This window comes from Haplochromis burtoni, unplaced genomic scaffold (assembly GCF_018398535.1).
Source record: "Haplochromis burtoni strain Fernald_Lab_line unplaced genomic scaffold, NCSU_Asbu1 Contig_299, whole genome shotgun sequence".
Taxonomy (NCBI): Eukaryota; Metazoa; Chordata; class Actinopteri; order Cichliformes; family Cichlidae; genus Haplochromis; species Haplochromis burtoni.
In genome coordinates, this window is record NW_024582660.1 from 72,926 (window position 1) to 81,432 (window position 8,507).

An 8,507-nucleotide genomic window follows, 5' to 3' on the forward strand; every position below is an offset into this window, starting at 1 on the left:
ACTGGTGGAAAAGACGGTTTATAACCATACACTAACCAGATTAGCTGCTGTTGTTTTTTTTCTTTGTTTTTTTAAAGACAAATGCATTTTCCTCCATTTTTGCAATAATCTCATGCATATTTCTCACTTTCTAAGAGGAGGGCAAGCCACTCGTTCAAGAAAATTACAACAGAATGGGCTTAACCTACCTATTATTATGGCTCAAATCCCTAGGATACAAATGATGCCAAATATAAACCAAATATTTTGTCAAGGCAGCATGTTGCAGTTTTTCTTTTTGTTCAAAACGCTCATTTTTCTTTTTCATTGTGTTTAATGCCAACATGAAAGGGCTACTTTTTCTTTCACAATCCTTGAAACGCCAGGTGTTACAAATCTAAGAAGAAATACAAAAGAATATTCAGGTGTTTGAACAATAATAAACTTAAAACACAGGGAGCACTGTGAGTGTAGTTTGATGTCCTTCATAAAACTCTGCAAGAAGACGTTACCACATTCACACTTCTCAGACCACAGTGTGACTGTACTTAGCGTTCTGACCTTGTGGGTGTGCAGAGACCTTCATCTGAGATGTAAGAAGAAGTGTGAAGGCATTTTCCTATTTGTGAGTGAAAAAAAGTGTAATGCTGGACATGTTTACAGAAGATGTTTCTGTGCCCTAAATATTGAAGTGCTAGCCGCTGGAATGTGTCCATGTAACTTGTGTTACTGTTGGAGTCCAGTTTGGATCAACACAGTGTTTGGAATCCTTCATCAGCGTATGCAGAGGTCATCCGAGTGACTGTAGCTGTGGTGACTGGCTATAATTAGTGGAGCCTGACTACCTGCTGCACCCCTTCCTGGCCTTGCAGGCAAACACTTTCTCAAACATATTTTTAGTTCCACTTCTATAAGCACAATTTTAAAAAAAATATCTTTACACCCTCATACCAGAATGCCAGCATTCTCTTTAGAGTTAAGCTCCTCAGTAATTGTTTTTATTTGACCTCTTCCTTTAGTGTAGTCTTCTATCTTCCCAAGTTATTTTATTTTGCATACATTTAAATAAGGTTTTTAGCTGCTGTAACACAGTCTTCCCCCAACTTTGTAATAAATAAAAAATAAGAATAAGAATAAGAAAAAATAAAGTATTATTTTCTCATTCTCATTTTTGCTTTGCATTGCTTTTTGCTTCCACTATTTAGAATCTGTAAGAAAATAATAGCCTTGCTTGTGGTGCATGGTGGTGAATGGTATTTCTGAGATTTAAAATGTATCAGTTTTTGCCATTTTAAATTCCCATGAATAATCTCCTCTGTGGGCAGAAGCGCTGCCTAACAGCAGAATATTATGTGTTTAAACTCAAGGAATCCACAGCATTGTCCATAGAGCAGGAATATAAAACTATTTCAGCTTTCTAAAAGTTGCATGAGGAAAACAAATTTCATGAACGACATTCTTGTTAATCCCTAAGGATTTGTGGGACATTTCAGCCTAGAAGTCCTTGTCTGCAAAGCAATACGCTAGAGTCTGACCCTGAAAATTATGCAGTCATCTCTTTATTTATGATTTCATTTTTACTGTAGTTTACTGGACCTTTAATTCACCCCATCAGCAGCAGAGATCATCAACAAAGGGTACTGGTGGCACTTCTTGACTCATGAAGGAAACTGTATGTAAATTACTTTAAATGTTGCCTCCCTTCTCACAATACAGAGCACATTCTGCAATCTGAATGTAATGGGTTGGCCAGCTGGAACATGTGTACTTCTTAGGGCTACATTTCTCACTGAAATGCCCTCTGGTGTGTCGTAAAAGCTTGGTTATTCAACTGATAATGCATGTCAGTCAAGGCACGGGGGTGGGGGTCACTTGAAAGAAAGAGCTTGACGTGCTGGCAATCTGCTTCCTTGCACTGTTTGTTAATCTTTTCAATCCCGCCCGAGAGATATAAGATATTATATTAGATTGTTCAGAGGATCCTGCTGAGAAAACAAATCGCTGGTTAATGATCTGAAGAGGAAGGAGGATAACAGTTATGACAGGACAAAAGGGACACAACCATGACTTGATAGGCCACTGCAGAGATGTTTTATTAAAGAAATGTAATTGTTCCTTTTAACATTTGCTCTTAGATTCTAAGCATAAAGTTCCCTTCTGTTTTACAATGAGCAGTTTTTCACAAGATTACCATCCAACAGCTTTCCGTCCCATTTGTCTACTGTGCCGTCATGAGGTATTAAACTGGAGCAGCTTCTATTACATGAGGTCAGTGCTGCTAAATGATCCCCTTTCAACTAACTCATTCTTTTCCTTTACATATCTTACTTCCAAAAGAACACAACAGGCCACTTTCCATTTCAAGAAATCTGACTTTTACTTGTTGGCTACCACCACATCTAGCTAGTGACTCTTCCTTGTCACTGAGCAGTGTCAGAAGCCAATTGTCACACTTCAGAAAGCTTCGAGTTTCATTCCAGCATCCTTTCATAACACCTCGGTAACCACAGCCAATATTGTGTCTATCTTCTTCTATTTATGGATCGAGAAGCACAAGAAGTAAATGATGGGGAAATGCAGTGTGCCACACACAGAAACTGAAACACGATCTGACATAACCCTGCACAGCAGTACATATCTATTGTAGTGGATCTGTATATCAATAGCCCATCCATAGGATGGACTATTGATGAATAGCCACAGATTTTAGACCAATGGCGGCACGCTCCACAACCAACATTAAAGCAGCAAATCTCTGAATCAGTGCCTAGATGCATTCTCACTTGATCATCCAAGACTTTGCTACTTTATGTTGGTGTTTTCCTGGATTTGTGATCCATCTATAGTTTAACATAGAGAATCACACACCTGCATATAAACACTGTCATCTTCTCCGTGCTTGCTATATTACTATAGACATCCTTTGTACGGGATTTTGGCAAGACAACTGAAGATGACTATGGTGCATAGTATGGATAGTTTGCAGTTTGTAATTTTGGAGTTTTATGTGGCTTCACTGATTTCTGATCCCTACACTCTCTCATTATGGTTGTAAGTTCACAGTTTTCTGTTGTGAAGCAGACATTTCTCTTTACATAGCAAGCAAATGGCTCCTTGGCATCAACAGTAGAACCCAAATATTTCCACACAGATGCTGAGTGCAAAGCACTGGTCAGACACCATCACAGACTGTATATTTTGAAGTGAAAAGATATTAAACTTTGAATAGCTTTTATTTGTGAAAAAAAATTCTAATAAAATCTGTCAGCCCTCGCACTCGTGCACTAGCCATAATATTCAGAGAGGAGATATTGTGCCGCATATAGTATTCTTACCTGGCTTGCAAGACATGTAGATATGCACAGAAGTAACATTTTTTCAAAGCGTAGTCTGAGTTTTCTTTCATATTTTGTGTTATTTCGTTTCAATATAACATTATCAAGCCCATTCACATTGAGCCTACTAGTTAAAGAGTTCTGATGGAAGCACATGAAATCCATGCTGAAAGGCCCCGAGAGTATTTCATTTTGTTTTAACTCTTCAGAACAGCATTACACAGTCAGCAGAATGAAACGATAAGGGACAGATGAGTGGGTGGCATAAAATCATTCATCATGGTCTAATTTCACTTTTTTGGTCACTCTGAATCCTAATGTTTTGGAGCAATTTATGCCATCCCTTGGATATATTGACTGTAGCCCTCAACTTCAGTCTAAGCAGTCAAACATTCAAATGCACCACTGGCTTGCTGTCAGAGTACTACATCCCAGTGTCTCCACAGAGGTTCCTTAGCATCACTGCAAACTCAGACAAACATGTGCCCAGCAGAGTCAGTACAACAGAAGAGTCCAGAATTTTGCCTCGGGGCGAGCTTTCATGTATTAACTTAAACTCAGTCATGCCAGATGACTACTGGCTACTCCAAGCGAGAGCCAGTGCTTTGATAAAGCATTCCAGACCTGTGGGATGTCTGAGATATGGGTTTAGCAATCTGATAAATATTGAAGTTAAAAGTTCAGCACAGTTCACCGCTCTACAGTGATGGCTAGTTCTAAAGTAAGTTTGTTTGGGTTGGATGTTCATCGGCTCATTCCACCTGGCCAGAGATGAAAAATCGGAGACATCTGTAATTGTCTGGCAATCTTGCACATTTCCCCCTCGCTGCCGGTTTCCACAGAAACTCGTACTTTTTTTATCCTCTTTGTGGCTTGTTTCTCTCTCACCCTGTATAATATCATAGCTCAGCAATAATGATATAAACTGTTAATATTTCAGTGGGGGGGAAACCTCACTTTATTCCAAAATTCTAGGGCTACCAACTGCCAAACACTGACAGAATGTGGCTAAAATCCTGCCTATAGTGCTACTGAGAGATGTCAAAAGGCTGTGTAGGGGGAGATTTTCATTTGACAGTCACCAAAAGGCTCGACACTTATTTTCCTGGACTTCCTTACTGTGTGCCTCAACACCCTCACTAAAAAATAGATAAATAAATAATAATAATAATATTAATAATAGGCTCACATGCTGAGGTCAAATGGGTAGATCACAGAATGGGAGAACTGCTAAATGTTCCCAATTAGGATTTTAAAAAAAAACAAAAAAACTAGTTAGGTGTTTGTCTCAACTCTGAGCCTTACAATTATTAAGAGTTATCATGTGAGATCTGCTGTACTCAAAACCTAAAATCCACTGAAGAAACAATGGATGAACACAAGATTTATGATGGAAATAATGCACCTGAGGGTAAATTCCTCTAAGCTTGGTAAACTACCAAGACTACCCATGGTAAATGCAACATTTCTATAATCTCTAGTCTATTTGTAACAAGGTTTTAACCTTTGCCACAGAATCTACAGCCTCTCATTAGGAAATGGGATGTGTTTGAGCAGCTAAACAAAAGGAAGTCAAGAGTAAAATGATCCCTAACTGCTGAAAGTGTTTTTCACTGAATCTGACAATTTGCTCAGCAGTACCATCTCCAATTACTATACTACATACCTCAGGCTGCAAAACATTATTTTCAGCTTTGATTAATAAGCTGATTACTGTCAAAGCTAAAAAATAAAAAAAAAGTCTACAGGCATGTTATCTCCAGCCAGGAGTCTAAAACTGTTCAATGTACTCCTGGAAGATTGAAACCATTGCATTGTTGACATTTCTTTTGACCTCAGTTTTGAAGCCTCATCACTGGCAATGATTGGAACAAAAAAGAAAAAGAGTGGTTTTTTTGTTGTTGTTGTTCTTCAAAGCTAGAAATGGGAGTGCAGAGCCAGGATGTGACAAGCTAACATTAGGTATGGATAGCTCAGCTGATTAACAAGGTGCATTTAAGGTTTAGTATATTAGTAGTGAAAAACAGTTTTAAAACCAAATGTTTTTGCCTGGGAAACAAAATGACTCTTAAAGCAGAGCTTGTCAAAGTTGCCAATTTAGGGAGAACATTAGTACACTAGATGCACTTTGTCTCTTCAGACGATTCTAGTATGTTATGTTGCCTTGAGATACAGTCATGAGTAAAAATATAAAAGTATCTTTATTGCTTCCATAAGAATTAACAGCAGTCAGCAATGCTGGTAACCACATGTATTTGATTATCAACACTGATCGTTGATCATGTGCAGTCCTTTTGGGTATTTAACTCATTCACTGCCAGCCATTTTCAAATCAGGTAACTCCCCACTGCCATTGACGTCTATAGACGTCAATGGTAAATGGCCTGCATTTGTATAGCGCTTTTCTAGTCCATAGGACCCCAAAGCGCTTTACACTACATTCAGTCATTCACACACACATTCACACACTGGCGATGGCAAGCTACATTGTAGCCACAGCTGCCCTGGGGCGCACTGACAAAGGCGAGGCTGCCGGACACAGGCGCCACCGGGCCCTCTGACCACCACCAGTAGGCAAACATGGGGTTAGTATCTTGCCCAAGGATATTTGGCATGCAGCCAGGATGCAGCCTGGGATCGAACCACCGACCTTCTGATTAGTGGCTGACCTGCTCTGCCACCTGAGCTACAGCCACCTCAATGGCAGTGAATGAGTTAAGGAGCTATAATAAACTATTTAATATCAGACAAACATCAAAATATGGGTATAAAAGAATCTCCTGTAGATTGTCCTGCTCAGCTGCAGGGAAGGGGTGGTGCAGTGGGTTCAGGGGTGGTGCCAGGGGAGGTGGGTGGACACAGCTGAAAGCGATGCTGCCTCCTGTATTTTAGTAGCACGCCAGAACCCGAGGGAAGAGAGTGGTCCGAGAGCTGACACTGGGCAGGATGGCTGGAGTCACACAATAGCCTACAGGCAAACTGTGTAAACAAGTTCCACTTTGTAAATAAAGACACTTAAACACATCAGTTGCGCCAGTCTGCATGTGCTGGACTCCATAACCAGGATAAGTGTTACAACCCCTTTTTATTCTAAGGTTTCTTAGGTTTAAGTACACCAACTGTGTAATGCTATCATATCCATATGACCAAAGGAAATGTAACAAGTAACTTTATTCCTTCTTTTACAACTGTTCTGTCAACACAACATTTACATTTAACAGGTTACAACAACTTCAGAAAAGTCCAAATCTTATGTCTTAAGATTATGTTATGTCATACAGTGCAACTTCTTCATCACATTTACACTAAATTACATTTGAAATTCCACATAGCTTTTCAAGCCCTCAGGATCTGAGACGATATTCGCAAAACATCCTGAGGCAAAAAGAGGCTCCCCATTTTTTTGGGTGTTGCATGAGCCCAAAGTGCTAAATGATCTCCAAAGTCTGACAGACAGAGGCAGTCCAGAGGGCTTCCAATCACTACAGACTAATCAACATAAAGTCATTTTTATAAGGGTCTTCTATCACTCACTTGTCTCATGCTTTAATTTCTTTATCACGTGTATATGATCCCCCTACATGTTTTTTTTTCATGTTCTCTTTCTATTTTTTCCATCTTAGGTGGTACTTACATAAGCAGGATCACAACACACAGCTGTTTGTGTAGTTTGTCACTTAAAAATGTTGGTTTTGGTGATGATCAATAACATACAAGCAATTTGGTTCACCTTCAGAAACTGCTGCTGACTCAGGATTCTGAGAACAGCTGTTTGTGTGAAATGAATGGCCCAAAAACCTCTGTGGAGCTGCTAATTAACTTAAGAACCTAAGTACTGCAAAGTATCATTTGATCACAATTTTACAAAAAACACATTAATAAGCTTTTTAAAAACTTACTGTACAGCCTGGTAAGAATTACTGGCTGCTAAACACATCAGTGTTGGTGCATATTTTGTCTGATAGGCTTCACAGTAGAATCGAATGTTTTGGATAGGCCTACAGAGGGAATGGTGATCACATGATCTGTCGAGCAGAATCACTATGAATCATTTTTCCAAACTCTCAGGACATGTGTCAGAACAGCCGTGCAGACAGTTGTGTCAAGTGCTGTCTTTACTGTAAAGTGCAGACTATTCCTAAATATACTGCTGACAAGTTAACAAACTAGCTTTCCAGTGGCACCACTGAATTATATTTACAGCAACCACACCTGCAAGTAGTTGGAATAGTTGACCAACTGGCCATCCAGATTTTGAGCATATAACAATCTCAATCCTTGGGTGACTAGCTTTGATCACAAGACAATGCACAAATCATCTGGTCGGAGGCAACCCGTCTCGAAGCAATCACTGACTCTAGTCACTCAGGCTGTTTAATTTCATTTCTAAACGCAGGCAAATTGCCAACACACTGCAATCAATATGAATCAGTCTGAACTAATGAGCACAACAAATCTGTAACATATGTCTTTGCAATATGGGGCTCAACTCAGTTTGTTGAAAAATGGTTGTAATAATAATAATAATAATAATGCATTTTATTTGAGGGCGCCTTTCAGAAACCCAAGGTCACCTTACAAAGAACAAAATTAATAAGATTAACAGTAGTAATAAAATACATAAAATAAGTTAAAATTGCAAAACAGAGCTTGACAACAGATAAAATCAGCACTAGAGCGAATAAGCCAGTTTAAACATATGTGTTTTGAGCTGTGTCTTAAATACGGAAAGGGAGTCGATATTTCTTATGGCTGGAGGAAGAGAGTTCCAGAGCCGAGAAGCAGAGCGACTGAAAGCGCTGTTCCCCATAGTGATGAGGCGTGAGGACAGAACAGTAAGATGAATAGCAGATGATGATCTGAGAGGGCGGGAAACAGTGGTGATATGGAGCAGGTCACACAAATATGAAGGAGCAGATTTATGGATGCACTTGTATGTAAGAAGTAAGATTTTAAAATTTAGCCTGGCTCCTATTGGCAACCAGTGAAGCTGCTGAAGAACTGGGGTAATATGAGCACTTAACAGAGTACGAGTTATGACCCGAGTTGCAGAATTTTAAAGAAGTTGGAGTTTATGAAGGGACCTTTTAGGGAGACCCAATAGGAGGTAATTGCAGTAATCAATATGGGATGTAATAAGACTATGGACAAGGATGGCAGCAGCATGGGGAGTAAGGAAGGGACGGAGTCGGT